Raw genomic sequence first — 21,907 nt, 5'->3', positions numbered from 1 at the left:
GGATGAAGAGTTTTAAAACTAATTGCAAAACAACTAATTGCAAAGAAAAGCTGTTTCTCAAACATAAAGAGTTTGCTTAGGTAATAATATTTCTTTCCAAGATCTAGAGATGTTCAGTCACCCCTAAATGAATTGAATCTCTGCTGCAGTATAATGTCTTGGCAAAGAGAAAGACATTTTCTCTTGATGACCTCTGAAGTAATGATAAGAGTCTCCAGTCTTGGTGGAGGAGATAACCTGAGAGTGATTCAGTCTGGTGGCCTCTGGAATCCCAAGAAGGCTTAAAGTTTATATGGAAATAGTGCATCTCACATTTATAGCCCAGCCAAGCAGGTGAGATCGGAACATTGTGTTTTAGCCATATACCAATCAAACTGTTAAAACATAACTTAGAACAGAACACTTAGACACAGATACTGACATCTTGGGGCAGTCCCATCTCATAAAAAAAACCCCAAACATTTAAATTTGCCTATAAACATTACTGTAAGGATATTTTAATTCAGAGGAAGGAAAAAGGTTCAGATCAAAGTTCTGCAGCAAATGACCACAATTCAGATTTATAAAAACTTATGTAATTAAAACACTCTCTGAGTGAATAAGTAGCAATGTTTCTTCCTTCTTAATTTTTTTCTCAATATTGATTTCTTGCCAGAAAAAATACAAGTTTTCAGCTGTTTTTCTGTCAGAAGAGCCTCTGCCTACTTTCATAAATTCTCTCTGCCATTCTAAAGATATGTCTTTGGAAGGCATAGAGACTTGTATAATCCCCCAAGTCCTATTAATATCACTAAGAATGATACAAGTTTGATTCTGAAGAACCAAAGGGAATGACTAAAATGGCCTCAAAGCTGTTTTTCAGAGTCAAAATGGTCTACCTCATCTTCTTGGCACTAAAATGTGCTGCTGCCACAGAAGTGGTCCAGCTCCCACTGCTGCTGACTTCTTGCTGTCTCTCATTTTGTTGTCTCTCATTTTATTTGTGGTACAGGAGGAATAGGGGTTGATCTTTTAGTGACCCACACTGCTGAGAACACAGAGTTATGCAGGAATGCTACTCTGCTCATCAAACTATTGCATAACTTAGGGTCAGCTTTGACTGGAAGGTTTACAGAATGAACAGGAAAAGCACACGGGAAGGTTCAGGTTCAGCAGCAGCATCACAATGTCCCCGCAAAATGTCTGATTCAGGTCTAACAGGAAAACAGATGTCCATCTACACAAAGAGGAGACAGGAAGAGAAAGAGGGAGATAATACCATGGAGAAGGAGAGAGAAAGAAATAGAGAAAGAGAAAAGAAGAGAAATAAAGGGAAGAAAAGAAGGAGAGAGGGAAGGAAGAAGAGGAGGAAACAATTTCACTGTACTACTCAGTGAGAGATGTATCTCCTGAACTTTGCAAGACACAATAATGTTTGAAATTAAAATCTTGAACCACCAAATGGAGGATTTAGCCCTCTCTTTCACAATTAATTCCTTGTCCACCCAAGTTCTACTTTTATGGAAAAAAAAGGGAAGCCAAGTCTCTTTTGGGTTTTAAAAAGACAATAGAATACAAATCTGTCCAGGAGAAGCAGAAAGTCACTGTCCTGAGCTATTCACTGAAGAAAATTAACTTTCCCAAAACAAACACCAGAGATATTAAATATCAGTACTTGTGATATCTGGACAGCAAAATTGCTATTTATTCTTTCCAATGAACGTAAACTGAGTCACTGGCACAGAACTAAGAATTTAAAACCAAATGATGTTCCACGTGGCAAAAGTAGCAAGTATCCCCTGTGCCACATCATCCAGATACCACCAGATGATCTGCAGTTCAGATGAAGAAGAAAATGGGAATGACTGAAAATGAGAATGAATGTGTTTCTTCTTGGCTTCCACCCTGACATACATCTGAGCAAAAACCACGGTGGTTAAAGATCTTGTTCTGAATCTCAAAAAACTTCTGTGACATAAATTCCTTGCCCCTACTTTTTCAGTGAAGAGGGACATTGTCTTTTTCATAGAGGAGGAATCAGGTCATACCCCCTGGCAAATCAACATGAATCACAGGCCACATGACTCAAACGTGCTCTAAGAGAGAGAATTTTAGCATCCTGAAACTCCATGCTTAAAGCACTGAACAAGGAAACTTGTTGTGCCAGTGTGTTGATTTAAGAGGCCAATCCTTTCACATTCATTATCCAAAAAAACCAGCAAAGGAGAGAGAGTAAAACATTACCCTTCCAACTTCTACCTTTTATATAGAAAAGCCAGGCACACTGGCCTGGCATCATTAGTTTTACTAGAATATCTGCTGGATAACATGCCAGATATGCATGCAGGTAAACATAAACACACATGCACACACAATACTGAACTTTGGGTTGGCAGCCAGGCTGTGGTAACCCATGTCCCCTGGGCACAAATCAACTATGAAGGAACAGGAAAAAGTCAGTGTAATGGTTAACCAGCTCAGTGGGCTGTTATTCATCACAAGCAGAGGAACAGCAGTGCAGGCGGCAATGCTGGTCACCTCTCCCTCTGGAATGCTACTGGATGCCTGGAATTAAATTCAGCACTGAAAAAAACCCAGCAAATGTAGTGTCAACATAAGAAAGAAGCTGAATTTCCCCTCCAGGAGTTGTAATAAGGAGGATTTCTGCATGGAAGCAGAGATTTCCCGTGAAGCTTGATGTTGAAAGAATATGACAGATTCCAATACCAATATTTATCAAATATGAATGCATAGGTTTTGGTAGGATTAATAAGGTTATTGGTATCAGATCTAGGCAATTATTCCCTATACAGCAGCAAGTGATCAACTCTTGTGGCAACTGGCCAAGTGTCAGCGTTGGTAGCTGCAACCACGGCATCAGGACTGCAACAGATGGTTAAAGTGCATCCATTCAGGTGAAACACTAAACCAGGAGAATTCCTACAGCCTATCAGGGAAGTGCTCTCAAATACTTTCAGACCTTTCAAAGTCTTTTACAGCAGTGTGCTAAAAGTGAACACACCACAACACCCACTGTATTTCTTCCAGTGCTTCTTCAGTAAGCATTTTGCAGAGAGGCAATACACTACTGCCTGGACTTGAGCTTGAAAAGACAAATTCCATCTGCTTTTTTTCTAGTTTTCAATGATTTAACTTCAGCAGCCATGGCAGAAATGAAAATCAAAAATTAAGGTTTATTTTTTTTATTTTTCAACAAAAGCATTGGGTTCTTTTTAAAGAAAACCTTGAAATAAATGGTTTAGCAAAAACGAACAAAAAAAAGCAAATTCTTGCTTTCAATACTTTCCCTCTGAAAGGGTTTGCTATGTGTGTGGATTATTCATTTACTTTAATTATTTTGAAGTGCTTCTGTTTGAGTGGGTAGGAGTTAAGTATCCACAACACCAAAGTAGGTCCTAGAATTAGTTGTTGTAAACAAAATGTTCTGCTGCAGTGGCCCAAATCGGCACAAGCAGTAAGCCTTGAGTATTTTGGCTTTTTCACAAAGAGTACTTCAGGAATATGGGACTGAGAGATATGGGACCCAGATCTATGAGAATGTATTGTGGGACTTACATTTTATGGCCAGGTCATATCTTTCCGAAAATCAGGAACTTCAGCTGTTACCCTTTGTTGGATGTTTTCAGTCCAGATAGCTCTCTTGTTAATTAGCTACACACACTAAAAACGACAAGAAGAAAACAAGCCAGGAAAGTCCTAGGACAACTTCAGATGGAAGTGTTTGGACATAGTTATGTGCACACATCCACTGAGAGAAGAGGAGGAACTGAATGTGGGGAAAATACACAGGATTATCACTTCATAGTCAGTGCACACCGACTTGAACAAGGATTCCAAAAATAAACACATCTAACATTTAAATCCCAAGCTGCATATTCAGCGACACCCTTTCTCTCATGACTATATGCACACTGAAAACCAAAACCCCAGCAGGTAAACATCTACAGCTTTGAGGAATTTCAGTTCTCGATCTCATGGCAAATCTATCATCCAAATGTTCCACTATATCCACAGGTTTCTACTACCACATTCTGATTTAAGGACATAAATGCAAGAAGACTAAAGAAGACCAAAGACAGAAGAAGCAGTTGAAATGAAGAGTTTATGCTACCCACTCCCACACAGAATGGAAGATCTGATGTAGGCAACTGGAGATACAGAGGACACCTCCTCTGGTACATCTCATTTCATAAGTCTCCCCATTTCCTAACTGCATTCCTGTGCTTTGCACTAACTTCCACATATGGGCACTGCTGCCCATAGCTACACCCAGTATTTACAGGTAAGCCTGCAGCCTTATTCCTCCATGGAGATAAACTAGAGAGGAAGGAAAATAGTATGAAGGAAAGTAGGAAACAATTCTGCATTTACTTGTCTGTAGTTGGTAGCTGTATCTTAGGAATAGTTGCTTTAAATTACAAATTTTTACTGAGGTTTGATTTAAAAATCTCTGCCAGTTTTGACATTCAGGTGAAAAGTATTGCTGCTGGCTCCAGAATAATTTGCATATCTTATCACTAAATAAAATATGTGAGGTGTGCACCAATCTGATGAAATTATAAACAAGAGTCCACACAAGTACGCATGCCTTCCTGTTTGATTTCTGTCCTGTTCACTCCTCTATAATAAATTATATGATCATCTCCATCTAGCTGGAGGTTTAACTGTGCATGTAAAGAGGAAAATGATAGCAGCCTATTCTTTTCCATACTTTACAGCTGAGAACCTGACAAAAATGCGATTTTGGGGAGCAAGCAGAAAGCCTATTTTGCTACCATCTACCTTCTCTTTAATTGCTACAAAATTAGCGGAAAATCCCACATATGTATATATTTTTAAAAATAATTTCCCACCCTGGAAGTAAATAAATAAATGAAACTACACCTCTTTTACTACAAAGACAAATATACATGCCTAACTTTATGCCCTGCAATTAATCTCATGTATTTCAACAGGATTACTCATAATGCTGTAAGTGAAATACATGTGTAAATCCTTGCAGAATCATGGCCTGAACTGCCAACAGTTATATGGCACAATTAAACGACTAGGTCTAAATGTCTCTGCAGAAAGATCAGAAAAAACCCTTTAGGCATAACAAGTAACAAAATCTACTACACAGAGTGACTATGGGAGAAATAGCATTGAGGGTGTCGCCTTCCCTTGGGAAACTCACCTGTCACCAAATTCTTTCATGAATTCATCTTCTTCCTCTACCAGTTACCACCTTCACTTACCACTCTGCTCTCTACCATCAAATATCACTCTCCCTTTCCACACTTCCTCTGTTGCTATGTGAGGAAGGAGACAGGAGATGCATCTTACTTGTTCTTTTGCACAGTGAAGCAGGATGAGAGCACAGCCTGGCTCTCACATCACCTAGCACGGTAATAAAGAGCTCATGTGCTAATTAACAGACCTCGGGTGCACAACTTCCTCCTTAGCCTGCTGCAGAACCTTTCACACGCCAGTGTCTCACTGAAAATTATCTGGTAAATACTATGGGCAACCCTTAATCTATTACTGAAGTTCCTTAGAAGAAGCTGCTGATCAAAATGTATATAAACTGGGATACCTAAACTGCCCAGCCCTGCCTCCTGAGGAGTAGCCTACCAACAGCTTCCTTCTGCAAATACTCATGAATGGCGTATGAGAAGTTACTCATGATCAAGTTTTTTTCCTAAAATCCATGGCTTACACAAAAACTTTTGCTTGTAAATTAACTCAGTTGGAAATATTAACTAAAATGCCAGGAAAACAAAGTCAATCCCTTAAAAGTTCAAATGACTATTTGTCACAAACGTTTCACCTCTACTAATGAACTGCAAAACTGAATGATAGAAAATGCAAAACTGTATTATGTTTAGCAGTTAACATTTTAATAAGGAGGAGATTAGCAATTTTTAATACCACCAGTGCTTTGTTATATACAGTAGCACAATAACTGAATATTTTAATTGCTAATTATTTAGACCTCATTCAGTTCTCACTCAGGCAAAACTCCCATTGAGGGACTCTTGCCTGAGAAAAGAGCTACAGGATTTGTTTTACTGTAATTTGAAAAAACTTTATCTATCATAAAAACTATCAAGTTATAGTGAGACAAAAATCATTAAATCCTTAGCAATATTAAATTCTACTGAAAGTCCCACTGACTCTCAACGCCAATGTTTTCATATTAAGTAAAATAGATAATTGCAGTTTACCAGTTGTAACTTACCTGTGTAATTTATGCCTAGATATGCTGGTGGCTCTTAAAGAGGTCTAATAATGTTTTGATTCCTCTTACCATATCCCTCCTTTTCTCCTGTGGGAAATCTCAGTTCAGATGTGATAAGGAAACAGCATTTCCAAACAATTATGATATCAAAACCTTCAGAAACACAAACATGAGCGTTTGCTTTTACCTTTAGACTTCGGCCTCCAAAAGGGTTAAGAGCAGCTCTCAACACTTCTTTCTTATGCTGCTGTAAAGAAAAGAAATGCATATGTTTAGGGATTTGCACACAAAAACCCCGTGAGTTTCCATAACAGTCAAATAGCTGGTGTTCAGTGGGAGAAGTGGGTGGAATGCTGTACATGTATAAACATACAGCTATCCGAAGGAAGACAAAACAAAGTCCTACACATTCACATGTAGTGCACAGGTGACAAACAAACTAAATGTACTAGCATTTCAAGCGTCATGTTAAGCACATGCTTCAGAGAGGAAAGTTATACAGCTGGACACAAAATAATTAGGGAGCCATTTCTAAGACTCCATGCTTCAAAAAAGTAAATCTCATTTTCTTCTATTAAGTGTAGTTTCATTCCTCTTAGGGATAAAAGCAAATGCGTGTCACAACCAAAGTTTTGCCACCCATGTTTGTCATTCAAATGCATTAGGAAAAAGTTACAGCTAAGTTCTCTGACAGGTCAAAAGTCTGAGGAGTTTATTTTTTTGTTTTTAATGAAAAATGTGTATAACATTTTCACATTTTCAAATATAAATGGCTTTAATGACTAAAATGTTCGGAAAACCTCTCCACAGGCTGCATTGAGAAAAAAAAGAACTAAAAGCAGACTTGGTATCATATGCTGGTAACTACCAAAATGTTCAGAAGCGGCTGTCATACAGCCGAGGAAAGACAAAGCATTTTGAAGAGTGGAAGTAGGAGTTGGGCACGCTCCTTCACCAGTTCAGAATATGGTTTGGGACCAGATTGGCACAGTTTCTAATTCCTGTTATAAGAGGTTCACTTAGATTACAGTGCTCAAATCAATTCGAGTCAGGCTTCCTCAATCCTCGCAGGACCAGTGAGATCCCCTTGTTCCCCTCAAGTGCTGACTTTCCACCTAAGAACCTGTGCCCAAAGCTAATGCCAGCTTGAGTATGGCAGGACTAACTAAGACTACTGGTATTAACAATATATTAAAAAAAATTATCCAAAAATACAATTTTAGATAAATTACTAAAATATTTTTAAATCATTAAATGGTTTATATATTATAAAAACAATCTATATATTTTGCTAGTGGAGGTTCTTCACAGCTAGCCATGAAGACATTTTAACTACTGGGACTACAGGCAAGAACAGATTACTTATCAGAAATAAACTGATCTTTGGAGAACCTTTACTTATTTAGAAAGAAAGCACACAAAGTGTTGCCTTCTCAAATAAAGAAGATACAACACCAGTAGACTTTCAGGTTTGGCGTTTTGTTTCCAAGCCTTGACTTCCCACCAGTTCCTGGCTACTAGTCTGTTTCTTTCTCTGAGACATGCTCATAATTTCTTTTCAGATCTCGTCATTTTCCTCTTGTTTTCTGGGTGATTTCTACCTCTGGTCATTATAAACAAACAATGCCTCAGCAGCATCTGCAGAAATTTCCCTATGGCAATCCCCCAGCCTTGGGTGCGCTGGTCCTGAGTGCAGTCAGCACAGTCTGCTGGATGGCAGCTTCCCCTGTTTTCAGGGAGGAAGGTTTATTTTGCTTGATCTAAGGCTGTGCAACAAATGCTTCATCTTTCCTAAGGTCTGCAGTTGCCTGAATAGAGACAGGCTCGCCGGACAGCAGCTGTTAGCACTTTCCAGCATTACACAAGGATGGTCTGGAACAGTCTGTCAGTTCTGCACAGACAATGAATAAAGCAAAGCAGAAGGCCTAGATATTGAGTAATGAGGATCAGATTTTGACCTTTAAATGCTGCTGGATGGATTGCACGAGGATATGTTTGATTCAAGCGATACTATTAGGTACAAAATTGTACTGTTTGCCTAACGTCTACTGTATCTACCACCTGAACCACTCTGCTTGCTGGCACACTACGTGCTGCAGCAAGAGATGGCTCTGCTGAATGAGCCCAGTAAGAGAGGGTGGTACTGGGGAGCCTGGGAGAGCTGAAAAGCATGGAAAGAACATGGGAAAATCTGATTGCAAGGTGCAAGAGAAAATTCTGTATTTTAAAACTCATTGATCAGTCAGATCTCCAGCAGTGTTTAGACTTCTCAAGCTCTGCAAACGATTAAATCCAAGTCAAAAGCCTCAGTTTCTCTTCTCTGGCCCACTGGCATTTGAAATTTTGTACAACTACTTATGATGACAAGCTGCCCTCTTGTCAGCTGTGATTTTTGCCAGAAAGTGCTGTACAAGAGTCTGTATAACTGCTACAGTTATTTTATTTTTGCAATCATTAATTGATCCTTTCTAAACATTTGAATGCCTGAGTTTAATTAGTGGCAACATTTCTGCTACAGTTTTAAAATCTATTTTTAGACATGATTTAAATTAATCAAGCCTTATACTTGAGATGGTAATTTGTTGGACCAAGACAGCTGTTTCCAGGCCATACACTTTGTTTTCAAATCCAACCTCCATGTTTAAACCTTTAGTGGTTTAACTTAGACCAACAGCTTATTGGTGATTCAAATCGTATCACATGAAGTAACACCCTCAAAATCTGATGCATTTGTATGACATCAGTGGAGTGAAAAACTCTGCACACAACTCAGGAAACCACTTCAGTTTTTTCACTTTTACATGAAAGTTAACTCCATGTACTAAGCAAAGGTGAATACTTCACAGCATAGGCTCACTAGAGGCTTACTGGGCTCAAAGCTGCAAGTCTGTCTCAGTCCTCAGAGAGGCTTGAGGTAGGTTATGGGGATTTCCTAGAAGAATGTGCTTTTCACAATGACCTAAATGAGGTACATTTATTAACTCTGCTTTTTAAATATCTAACCAGAATGAGATCTACCACAAAACTAATTAATATAGAAATGGATAACTTAAACAGTCCTAAATGAAAAATGCCTCTTCCACTACACTAATTGCTTGTACAGTAACAAGAGCATCCTGTACTGCTGAAAATGCAAACAAGAAGAACTATATACACTTGTTCATTTCCTTATGTTGATGCCTTATAGGCTGCATGGACTTCTGACATTTGCTACTAATGTAAAAAACACTGTTCAGTGACCTACCATCAGATTTAGAGAAACCAAGATAAATACATTCCATTCAAGAAAATGTAATGAATGTGCCAATATTATTTACATTTTCTTCAAGATTATGGTGTGGGGGGGGAAATATTATAGGATGGTAACTCTTCTCTTTTTAAGATTCTACATTTAAGAACAAAATTAAAAGAGTAAGATAAATTATATTAGCATCACTCCAGTTCAATTCCTTCCAAACATAATCATCATACATACAAACTAAACTCTAGCAGCAAGTGAATGAAAGAAATCACTTATTAATTTTAGTTTATTAATGCTATAAATATAGGAGCCAAAAGGATCTCAGACATGATTCACTGTGAAAGTACACATTAATCTCTTGGTCTCTTTTGAGATTCAACCTGGCATGAAACTTGGGCAAAGTATATTCTCAGCAAAATGGACAGTGCATCCCAACAATGCTCTTAAAAAAAATAAGATTCGTGTGAGAATTTAATGTTTGTGGAAAAGTCTTATCTGGCAGACTTAGAGCTTGAAATGCCCTCATCTTCAGGGCAGCATTTCTAGCAGGAGAGCAGATTGTCTCACACAGGCTCACCACTACCATGCAGCTTGGAACTGAGGGACCATGTTCAGTGGTCAGTTTTGTGGCTGGTTCAACTTTTCACTGGACTTACAACCACAGGGCAATTCTTACTGACTGTAATGTTTTTTGTGATACTATTTTGGTCCACTGAGAACTAGAGTTGAGATCTCTTTAACTTTTCTCAAGAGTCAAGCTTGTCTGTCTGGGGGGAAAAACCAGAATAAATCAAGTGACTAGCATTAAATTCCATGACGAAGACATTGTCTGAAGAATTTCTGAAGACAACTGCCCACAGCAGACCACTGACCTGGTCTGAAAGTGTAAGATAATGAACTGGACACAATTTGGCTTATTTGTGGGAAAGAAAGCTTCGTACATGTACAGAAAAAATTTAAAGAAACAACAGTGTTAACAGTTCCATTCTTCACACATGAAAAAGTCTTTCAGGAAACAATTTAAGTTCCCTGTGCACTACTAAAATCTATTTGAAAAATACTGCCTGCCCATATTTATCTCTGTGGAAGACTTGGATTAACTGTCTAGGCTCGGGACAAAATGATCTTTGAAGGCAACAGTCATGTGATGGAAAAAAGGGAGCATCTGTAATGCTGTCTGCGAGGTTCATATGCCTTAACTTCATGTACATAAGTTTATTTAAACAGAAATCATCACCTGGAACATGAGAAGCAAATGGCATTTTTAATATCAGAGGTACTAGCAACGAGCCTGTGTATTTCTTCAAAAGGAAATACCAGTGCAGACAGTGAATTAAAACATGCCATGGTAACAGATGAAGACTTCAACTGTCAACAAAATCAGGCTATTAATTTTCACATAAACAGTCTTTTTAAATCCTTGATTTTTAATATACAGTCCAAAGATCACTCCTCACATTTCAGCAGCTTTTGTCTTTTAATGCCGATCCCTTCAACTGACTTTTCACACAGCCCTGTGCTTTGTCTCCCCTTTGGAAAAGGTGAGTGAAAATATCAAATGATATCTTATTCTGCCAAGACCAAAGGAACAGTTCAAACATTCAAAAATATTAGGCAGTGGCTTTACTTAAGGTAGGAAGAGAATGTGATTAGCAGTGGGCAGGGGAGGCGGGGGGGAACCAAACCCAAATCCGAACCTCTTCTCATTCTCTGTTTCAATCTATGCATTGTAAATGCGTAGATTGACTATGTAAAACAACAAGCAAAAATTACTGGATGGAAAACACAGAATTATTTTGCTTCTCATCACATTCTCTTCTCAAGTGACGGACACTCAGATTCAAGAGGAGCCTGGGAAGCTGTTGGCCTGTTCATTGCCACTGAAAGCAGAGGTGCCCAGACTGATCCACTTGGACTAAACTGTTGCCTGCCACAGGATGCAGTCTCTCAATGGATGGTTCTAAATGTGTCTGGGAGAGCAACTCACGCTGCTGTGGCCTCTCTGTACCTCCTCAAAAGACAAGGATTTCAGACTGTACATCTGTCAGCTTACAACATCTCCCCAGACCGTAGCTCACTCAAACAAGAAAACAGACACACAGTGTGTCTGTTACTGATCTTTTCCTTCAAATTTCTGTGCTATTTCTGAAATGGAACAAGGCTGGAACTTTCCTTTGACTGAGATGAACCAAATGTCACCTCATACCAAAGAGAGACTTCTCTGTCTCTGGTCACTGGAAATACAAAGTAAGAATCAAAGGTGCTGCTTTTGTCTGAAAAATCATTATCACCTTTAAAATTTAATTCCCTTAAATCACTAGAGATTAGTCTGGAGGAATGAAGAAGGGAAGTGAGAGATGACAATTCTCCATTCTCTCCAGAGATTATGTGTCCCTACAGATTTTGTTTCCTGTGCAGTACTTAACTCCTTGATGCCTTTTCTCTCATGATCTCTTCCTTGGGAGAAACTTCTTCAAATTTAAAAATCAGAACATGAGCCAAGTAAATAAAAATAAATAAATAAAGTTCAATGCCTATAAAAAGTACACAGACTAACCTGGTTAATTATTAACAAGTAAACATAACAAATTCTGAATTATTTACTTAATCTTTTTCAGCTACAAACCTCAGACTTTTAGAGCATGAAATACATGCTTTATTTTAGGACACAAACCAGGTATTTTATAAGGCTGTGGACTTTTTTTTTTGGAGTTGGAACTGTTTTGAAGAATACACGTTTCTTATTAACCCCCAAATACCTTCCTCTCACCAAACCATGCTGGAATTTTAAATACAGAAATAAGAGTTTTAGTATAAAGATCCTGTATTCATGTGTTTGTTAGTGAATAGGATGGCTGTTTCTGAATTGCAGCTGAGCAAAAATAAGATTCCTGTGAGGCATATGCACCTTCCCCAGCTTCTGTACATCGGCTAGGAAGATGCTAGATGCAGAGGGAGAACCTGGTGAAAGTTCCAGACAGAAATTCTATAGCAAAGGATGAAATAGCCCCAGCACAATCACATTTTCTTTACTGAATAAAGCTACCCTGCTGAAGCAAACCTTTTCTGTGCCACAAGCAAAAAAAGGTCATTGCCACCGGTCCCCGAGGTTCCGACGAGATGCTGTTCTAGGCTGGACCTCCAGCTGGGCCCATCTTTATGTTCTCCCTTCTGACACATTGTTCTGCCTAATGCAGTGCAGATGTGGCACAGCCTTCCCAGGTGATATGCTGCAAATGAGGCAAGTTCAAAGTTCCTTGCTGGATAAAACAAGTGACATTTCTTTACCTGCTGAAGTTAGCACAGACCCTTTGAAGTCCCCAGCATTCAGCAGTGTAAAACAACGCCATCTCCTCCTCAGTAACCTCAGCCCATCATACAGTCACAACTTTTTGTCTGAATGGTAATATCATCAACATCATCACCATGGCAGAAACATGGCTGTGTATCTAGGAACTTTTCTTAACTAGCATTTCATTGAAATTATTCTGTAATATTGCCTTTGGAGCACTGGATTAATGAAGACATACCACAAAATCACAGAATGTGCTGAGTTGGAAGGGACATACAAGGATCATCAAAGTCCAACTCCTGGCCCTGCGCAGGACACCCCAAGAATCACATCATGTGCCTGAGAGCATTGTTCAAATCCTTCCTGAACTCTGTCAGGTTTGGTGCTGTGACCACTTCCCTGGGGAGCTGTTCCAGTGCCAGTTCACACAGTAATATTTCCTCAGCCTTGATACAAACGTGAAATCTGATAACATATTTATTAATCTACTCTTAATTGCTCTAATGGTCAAACACTGTTTGTTTTTCCCCCTGGTTTTAGATCTTAACAATTTTGTCAATATTTATGTACTATACTTTTTTTTTTTTTTTTTTGCCTACCAAAGCCTTGAAAAGGTGCAATTCAGGAGATGAGACAGTTAATCATAGAGTTGGCTTAGTCTCTAATTTAGGTGGCCTACTTATGTTAGCAACATTTTATTAGCACATTATGCTGTGTATTTAATATTTAGTACACTGTATGAGAATGGTTTACTGTGTACTGCTCACATAAATGACTTACAAATTCTATTTGACACATAGAGAAGAGTGTATAAGTAATACATGTATTTCTGAGTATACCTAATGCTACAGAAAATAAGGATAAGCAGAAGACATGTAGAGAAAACACTAAAATGTATCTTTGATGGACTTAAAGGCTAGCTTACAAACACTTCAGTAGACAAAAGGTGCAGCATTAGGGATATGTGCACAATGCCCATCCCTTCTTTAACTTTTATTTCAAATCTTCCTCTGGAAGCCTCAGCTGAAGGAAAAGGATTTTCATTCAAAATTGCTGAAGTCTCACAATGGAAACAATTGCAACAAAACATACAGCAAATCCTTCCACAACCTTTTGTACTTTACTAGACCCAGAAGACATAGTAGGATCTTTCTTTGAGTTTAGAAGGGCTTTCAGGACATTTTTCAAGAGGCAGATAAGTTAGCTATGTCCTCATGAATTATGCAGCCTTTCCAGTGTGTACTTACACAATGCTAGCTGGAAGCCCCTGGGAAGGATGCCCAGTGCATATGAGCAGCAGGTGGTACCAAAGGAGAATCGCTCAGCCAAAGCAGATCCAAGTTTTCCTTGGAGAGCTGGAGAGCAGCTCTGAGCAGAGATCCCAGTTATCTGGTATAGCTGTAGCTATTTTGGTTATATTGGTGTTCAGAAATTACTGGAAAGGAGATTTTGACTTTAGTCCTTAGTTAGGAGGAAAAGTATACTGGTTTTCATGCTCCTTCTATTTACAAAGTGAATCAAAGCTACACCAGCAGGCACCTGTAAGGGCCAGAAAGGGGAAAATCACAGAATCCTTCAGCCTGACATGAATCAGCCCTATGTCAAAACACCCATAAGCAGTCCTGGTGCAATTCTTACACTTGATCTCTAACTAGTAAAGCCTTCACATTTATCAGAAATATGTTTTTCTGGTATCAATGAACAGGTGAATGTAACAGAGTGAAGGAAGGATGATAACCTCCCAAGACAAGTGGTCTCCAGTTGACTCTGAAGCTCAGGATACTCCAGTTAAGAAACAAAAGGTCATCAAAAGGCAAGAAAACTTGCTTGTAATCAGTTTCAGCTTTTCGTATTTCTTCTGCTGTGTAATTTGTCAATATATCTATCAATCCTTTCATAATAAGGTTGCTAAGACAGATGCTAAGACTTCAGTAAATACCAAATTCCTTTTCTGCAAAAATAGATGATCACAGCAAAAGCATTTTTTTTTTTCTGCTGGTCAAGTATTTGCAGCATTATTACAAAGGACTCTTACTGTTTATTAAAATCCCTGACAAAATATCAGTTCCAAAGCTTTTCCTACTATCATCAGTCGATGTTTGTCAAGTGACATTCAAAACAATTTTATTTTTAAAAACAGAAACAAAACAAAATTGAGCCTATTTTCCATTCTTTTTATTCTTGTACTTTACTGAATTTTTCAATATTACTCCAATACTTGTATAAGACTTACATGGCATACCTAAAGTGCCTCACAACAGAAAAATTTAGTTCACATTTCCTCTAGGAAAAAAACCACAAAACAAAACAATCTACAAAACCTCTTAGAAAATGTATCTTTCCCCAGTTATATTCAGTGGGGAACATTAAAAATTCAATATTTGCCACTTTGCAATGACGTCTGGACACAAAACAGTTCCTTCATGCTGCAATAGGTTTGTCTAGTCTAAACATAAAGGGAATTAGAACAAAAATACACATTTGAAACAGTACTAAATGTGACAACCACAAAATATCTTCTATCCTGACAACACTCTTCCCCTTATTTTTTCCAGTCATTTCTACCATTCATTACAGATACAGTATTTATTTTTTATAAAGATTAATGTATAAAAACCAGTACATAGGAACCAAGTAACAAGAATGGGTCAAATTAAAAATTAATAATATTACAAAAATAACTATTGTATTAATCAATATGAAGACTGAGATGTTCAGATCTGTAGCACATTTTTAGTTCTAACATTCATTCTGCTTTAAGGACATGAGGACAGCTGATTTAGTAAAAGCCTTAGCTGAGATAACATCAATATATAGTATTTGGATTAAAACCGTGTTGGGAGCTATATTGCAAGCTAGCAGACATCTCCATTAAAAGAATACATCATATCTTATAGGACAAATGTAAGGTTTGTACAGATTAAGATCTGAAGAAACAATCCAAAAGGGGCTCCTCTTTTATCTGAAAATTCACCAGCAAAACTGAAGGGATAGTTGTGGATCAAACTTAACTATGGTTTAATCTTATCAAAACCAATAAGATTCAAGGATAAATTTAACTTACTGCTTATTACACAGCAGAGATTTTAAATTAAGAAAGCTTTAGTTCAAATATTTTCCATAGTAAAATCTGTTTCTTGAAGTGATACCCCTCAAAACATGTGATCCACTTAATATTATTTTAATAGGACCTACACATATAACTTTCATCTATATTTTTCTCAAACATGCACTGTTCTTTCATTTAATACAGGTCAATGGATTAGGCAGGGTTTTGTCCTGTGATGTTAAAGGAGACGAACCGAAATTTCTGAAACACGTCATATTCTGATAATAAATGATCTGTATTGCAGTAGAGTTTTGAGAGCACAGTGAGATTGATGTATTAGGCACTGTAGTGACACAGACTGGAAGGCAGTCATCACTAGAAAAAAACTTTTCAGACAAGCCAGCCAAAGGGTGAAAGAGCAGGAACTACTTTTTCAGATGAGTTGAGGCACACAGATTGGAGCTTCTCAGAAAATCTGTGACAGAGTACAGTGTTGAACTTTTATCTCAGGTTACACTCCACTGCTTTAACAACAAAGCCTTCCTTCCTCTCTATTAATTATACAGAGCAAAAAATCCTAGTATTACATCTACCCCATTAACTGAGCAATTCCAAGCATCATGCTACTTCACATTTGCATAAACCCAGTATCAAGAATCTCAAAGCACTTTAAAGCAAAGCCAAATAGAACTAGGTTATCCTCAATTTGCAAGTAGTGAAATAAAAACAGAGGCATTAAGGGTAAAGTCATCTCACCTGACTTTGGCCATCTAAAAAACACTGTGGCCTAGGCTGCTCCCTCCACCACTGGAACAAGGTGAGCATCTTGAGAGGGCAATTCAGTCTCTTCTCAGATACCTGGCTAAGTCAATCACCAAAGGAGTGTCATCCTTTCTTCTGCCTATTCCTTCCACCTAGCCTAGATGCTGAAGCTAAATGCCTCATGTTTAGATGAGTGAGCTACACATTTCTATTCCATCACAAAGTACTCCTCTATTCTCTTCCCTCTTTCCTATGAGGCAAAAAACCAGTGATGGGCCAAGGTTTGTGCTGACTAGTGAGCACACACATGTGGAAAGATAGGTGCACACTGCCAGACCTGTGAGCATATTGACAAATTACACAAACAGAACTCACTGCTTCTGGGTGCCCAGATATTTACACATTTCCAGAGGTACTGGCAACCAAGCAAATGGCCGTAAGTCTCTAGGTCTAGCTGAGATTTGTGCTGCTCTAAGCCCAGAGTGCAAGCCCAGAAGGAATATCCACGATGCTGTCACAATATAAAGAATGCTAATAAATAAAACTCACATCAAAATGAGATATTTTTTTTTACAAGAAAGGTGATAAAAGTCTGCTATCAGATTTTGATCACAAGTCCTACTATTCAGAAAAGGAAATACTTCTGAATTTCAGTGAAAATGAATCTTTCTGTGGCTGAAATAACTTTTAAAAACCAGAAATGATTGTATAGTTTTCTCTGTCAACTCAAAGATCAGATTTAGGGATCCAAAAATGTTTGACTTTTCTATCGCAGATCTGCACGCATCAGAAAAATCTGGCACTACACTGCATGATAGGACCTTGAAGCTCTGAAGTAACTGTGAAGTGGCAGTTCAAATAGCTCTTCCAAAATGAAAACTGGTTAACACAAAATTAGAGTGATGCCTCCTCCAACATTAAAACAGACGCTGGGAATGAAAAATTCGTTGTCTTCCCTCTCCCACAAAAGAATGACTTTGACTAACAGCTTCCATTCTATGCATAGAAAGTTAAGTAATGTATTTCAGTGTTTTTGCCAAATAAAGCCTGGGAAGGAGTTCTCTAAAGAAATCACAGGATGCCAATGGAGTTGTATGAAAAAATACCAGCACTTTCACTCAACCACTTTCAAAGTTCTAAAGGGAATGAGAATCAGACTTTGCAAATTCAAGCTTCTTCTCTTTCTTCAGTTCCTGGAACAAATCACTCAATCAGGTACATGGAAAAGCACTGACGTCTCGCTTTTGAACAAAGCACTGCTGTGTGGCAAATGGGCCTGAATCCTTCAGGCTCATCCCAAGCGGAACCAATCCCAGTGAGCCAGTGCTAGGAACTCCAGCACCTCGTTCCTGCCTCCCTGCCTTGGCAGGTGCCTCTCTTTAAAATGAAAGCAAGGTGCTAACAGCAATGGTTATCTCTTATCAGCACAGAAGAATCGGCGTTTAACGCAGCAGCTAAAGAGCAACTCTCAGTGTTTCACGGCTCAGAGGCACAGGATGCGAAGGAGCTGCGCTCCGACCACAGATCCTGCCACTGGGAAGCACAGCAGCACCCAATCAGCTCATATGTCAAAGAGCAGAAGGATCTTCCAGGGCAAGAGTAGTGGAATGGCCTTTTCTAGGAATAAATTTGCATCACAGACCTTACCACCTTCCTCCACACATGCAAAATTTATTTATTTGACCTGCCCACTGCAAACAGAGCTGAACTCAACAAAAAAAACCTATCGAGAAACCACAGTGCCTTTGAGTCTTTCTCCAAGTAATAGGATGAGAAAACAAATGGAAAAGCTCTCCGTGATGATGTGATGAGTGTATCCTTACGCTGATAATGCTAACACTAATAATTCCTCCTGCAGGTACTACCCTGTCAATAACACTTTTGGACAATTTTTTTTTAAGGGCATGAACGTAATCTTAATACTTTGCAGAGTAATATCTTCACATCCATCTATGGTTAACTTTCCAAGCCAACATAATGCATATGAATTAGACCGACTGTTAATGTTTATTTTTATGGGGAGGAAGAAGAATATCTTAGCTCTGAACTTTCCACTTTTGTTAATGATTAAAAAGTTAATTAAGTATTAACTTTATTAAATTAATAATTTATATGACACACCTAAAAATTACCTACAACACATACTAGGCAAATCTGTTTGTTGTTTTCGGGGCAGGTGGATTGAGTGGATGAAGTATCCAGATAAAAAAAACCAGTTTCCAATAGAACTGTATGGAACATCATCTATTTCTCTGAGAATAACATCTATTATTTAGCGTGGAGCAAATATGTTCAGAGGCTAAATGGTCTCTTTCAAATGACAGAGGTATTTTTTTCCCTCTTTTCGTTTAGTACAACATGCCTCTGATATACCAAAATAGCTTTTATTTAAAAGGCAATCTTTATTAGGTAATTTTTAAAATGGGAATTACAATATGTACCAGGAAAAAATTGTTTGGCTGTTTACTTACTGATTCTTTACAGAGGCCAATTATTTTGCCAATAGGAAAGATGAAATCTGTTACAAAAAAATAAATAGGACTTATACTTTAAATCCTACTCATAGCAGAGAGTTATTTTGTTTTTAGGTCTGGTCACCTAAAAAAAAAAAAAAGGGACATTAAATTGAAGGCTGTATCATACTTCAACAATAATAACTGGTTCCCCAAACACTTTCCACCACAAATCTCACTGGCAGGATTCCTACTTTACAAGAGATCAAAAGCTATCAGAAAAACAAGTCGGGGTGAGATAAAGAACAGAAGAAAATAAAAGGCTTCCTAACTTCCAGTCTTCTGTGAGAAATGATTAAATTTCTGCTTCTAACCCAGAGACATGACATCATCTCATTTTTTAAAGAAAAAAATATCCTGTCTTTTTAACATCTCTCTCGTATATCCACCTTTGCAACCGTATCTGTGCAATCCACTATCACGACTGAAATAATCCATCAAATAGGTATCTTGGCCATTCAAATCAGAATGTGAGTGTAAAATTTCAGTCCTTACAATACTGTTTACCTGCGTGAGCCCCTTGAAATACTGGGTACGTCTGCTCAGCAGAGCCTCTCCAACACCCACACTTAAACAAGCCTCCCTGTGACACCACAGGCAGCACTTTCCAGTTACGTAAAGTCCCGCCAATCAGAAGAAGTCAAGAGTTAACAGCAGGATGCTGTAGAGAAAAAGCTAAACTTATGAACATGTTCAGATTGCCATTGCCCAAAAATCTGAGTAATGTTCCAGATATGTTATGTTAATCTGTTACACAAGACTGTCTGTAATGGGAATCTTTTTTTAAAGAGTATTTGAGGGTGGTGTTGGGGGTTGGATGAAGGCATGTGGCCAAAGTTATTACTGAATTGAAGAGGATTATTTTAATTATTATTGGACTATTAACCCTCTGCATGGCCCTATTTAGCCAGGGTCATTGTGTTTACAACTCATATGATCTATAACCATTGTACTTGAAATTATTGTTGATCACTGAGCATTTTGGAGTAAAAATAGATGTGATTAGATGTGTAAAGCTCATTTGAATGCAGTTTTATGCATAGAATGGATTTCTATCCACTAAAAAACAGCCCTTAATAATAAGATATCAAGGAAAACACAGTGAGAAATGATATTTTCTGAATGTGATCTGTGTATTCTAGATACATCTCATAATGAACGTGACCAAATACTGAACACGAACTGAAGAACAAACCCTTTGTGTTGATGCAAAATTTGAGTGGCAGGAAAAAAACATTACAGAAGATAAGGGTTTTCATTCACAATGCAATGTAAATTAAAAAACCATGGATACAAAAGAGTAGAAACAAGAAAGGTAATATAACAAACTTACATTTCACCCTTCATCTTTACAAGGATCAAAAGAGGGGTATACATCTTCATTCTAGTTGAATGGCCACTATAATAATAAATTACAGTAGCTCATACAAGAAATAAAATATGAAGGACTCAGTTATGTTTTAAATTGAAGGAATGCAAACCATAACAAAAAAAGAAACAAAACAAACTGTAAAGTCTATGGGATTTAATTTTTTCTTAAATGAGGGGCAAAATATACATGCAAGTAAGGTATTTCTGTATTTATGCAGTCACTTTGCCGTTGACTTCACTGGGAACAACACGAAGCTTGGAGACTTCTCTTACCAAGCCTATTTTCACTCTAAATAGGTCTTGACGGTGTTGTAGCTGCAAAGCCAAAAAAAAAAATGAGGCCAAATTTTATGTGGTCATGCTAGCGTGGTGGAAAAGCTTTTGTGAGGATTTGATGCTGTAACTGCATTTGTACATCTGGCCCCCCACAGACCTTCAAAGACTTAGACATCCATAGATACTTACACGGATTATTAAATGGCCTGTTAGTAAAAAGAGGTGGATTCAGGACACTGACACATTTGAAATTGGTATCTGCAACTGGACTCTGACATTTCATTTGAATACTTAAAGCATTAATGTTATTGTATCCTGAGGACCTATATTAACAAGTTTGACGTAACAGATGGAAGCTTTTTCAGAAAAATGTAAACAGCTGATCCGAGAGCCAGCACTTTCTATAGACAGAACTTACAGTGAAATATAGCACTCGACTGTTTATTCCAAACACATCATGGCATTGTAAGTAGACCACTTTATGCAGTGGAGAAATACAGATAAATGTAAAAGGAACACACATCAAGAATAGAACATTCTCCTGCAAATTCTCTGCTTCTGACCTATCAAAAAAATTCCCCAAAATCAAGAAAATTATAAGCCAGAGCAGAAAACTTGAACCAAACCTCACTGAATCTTCTTGCAGGGCTACTCATTGGTCATTCTCTACATCATCACATTGCTGAATTTTGCTAATTTAAATATTATGCTCATTTTAATATTATCTATTACACTAGACCTTACTGATTGTCTGTAATGTGAGTAGCTTTCTAAACATATACTTGCAGAACTGATCCTCAATAAAAATAAAAAACCTGCTTCATAAATAAGAGAAGCACAAAAAAGCAGGGTTTTTTGTGAAAATGGGGTTTTAACTATTCTTCTTGGATTACCCTCTTTGGTCTTTAAATTGCATGATTGTTCTTGCACATGTATTTTAAGGGCCTATTAATAATATAAATGATTACAAATACAGGACCATCTAGTTTCTGCATTTTTCACATTGTATATTTGCTTTTGCACAATGGAAATTAGTAACAATGGCCACATCTGACTGCTGTTCCTTCTTGCATGATTTCTGTGATGCTCTAATAAAAGACACTGAAAATTCAGTGCTCTGGAATGATAACTCCGGTTACCATAATGTTTACCACAGGAAATTACCTACTGGACAATCTTGCCC

At 37.9% G+C, this 21,907-nt stretch overlaps 1 protein-coding gene across 6 annotated transcripts in view; it reads right to left on the bottom strand.

The window, feature by feature from the left end:
* ZBTB20 (zinc finger and BTB domain containing 20) overlaps positions 1 to 21,907 on the bottom strand; it is a 503,536-nt gene that overhangs the window by 409,785 nt on the left and 71,844 nt on the right. For 4 of the 6 annotated variants that reach the window (XM_042031786.1, XM_042031783.1, XM_042031788.1 and 1 more), the window contains one exon: positions 6,408 to 6,467. The gene's annotated coding sequence lies outside the window, so the exon portion shown is untranslated. The remainder of the gene's footprint in view (positions 1 to 6,407; positions 6,468 to 21,907) is intronic. The other 2 variants (XM_042031784.1, XM_042031787.1) reach the window with 1 other exon arrangement.

The sequence above is a fragment of the Corvus kubaryi genome, unplaced genomic scaffold, assembly GCF_017639235.1.
Source record: "Corvus kubaryi isolate FWS band 111438036 unplaced genomic scaffold, C.kubaryi_AGA036_p1.0 37341, whole genome shotgun sequence".
Taxonomy (NCBI): Eukaryota; Metazoa; Chordata; class Aves; order Passeriformes; family Corvidae; genus Corvus; species Corvus kubaryi.
Note: the sequence above shows the minus strand (reverse complement) of the source record. Positions and strands in the feature narration are given on the sequence as shown.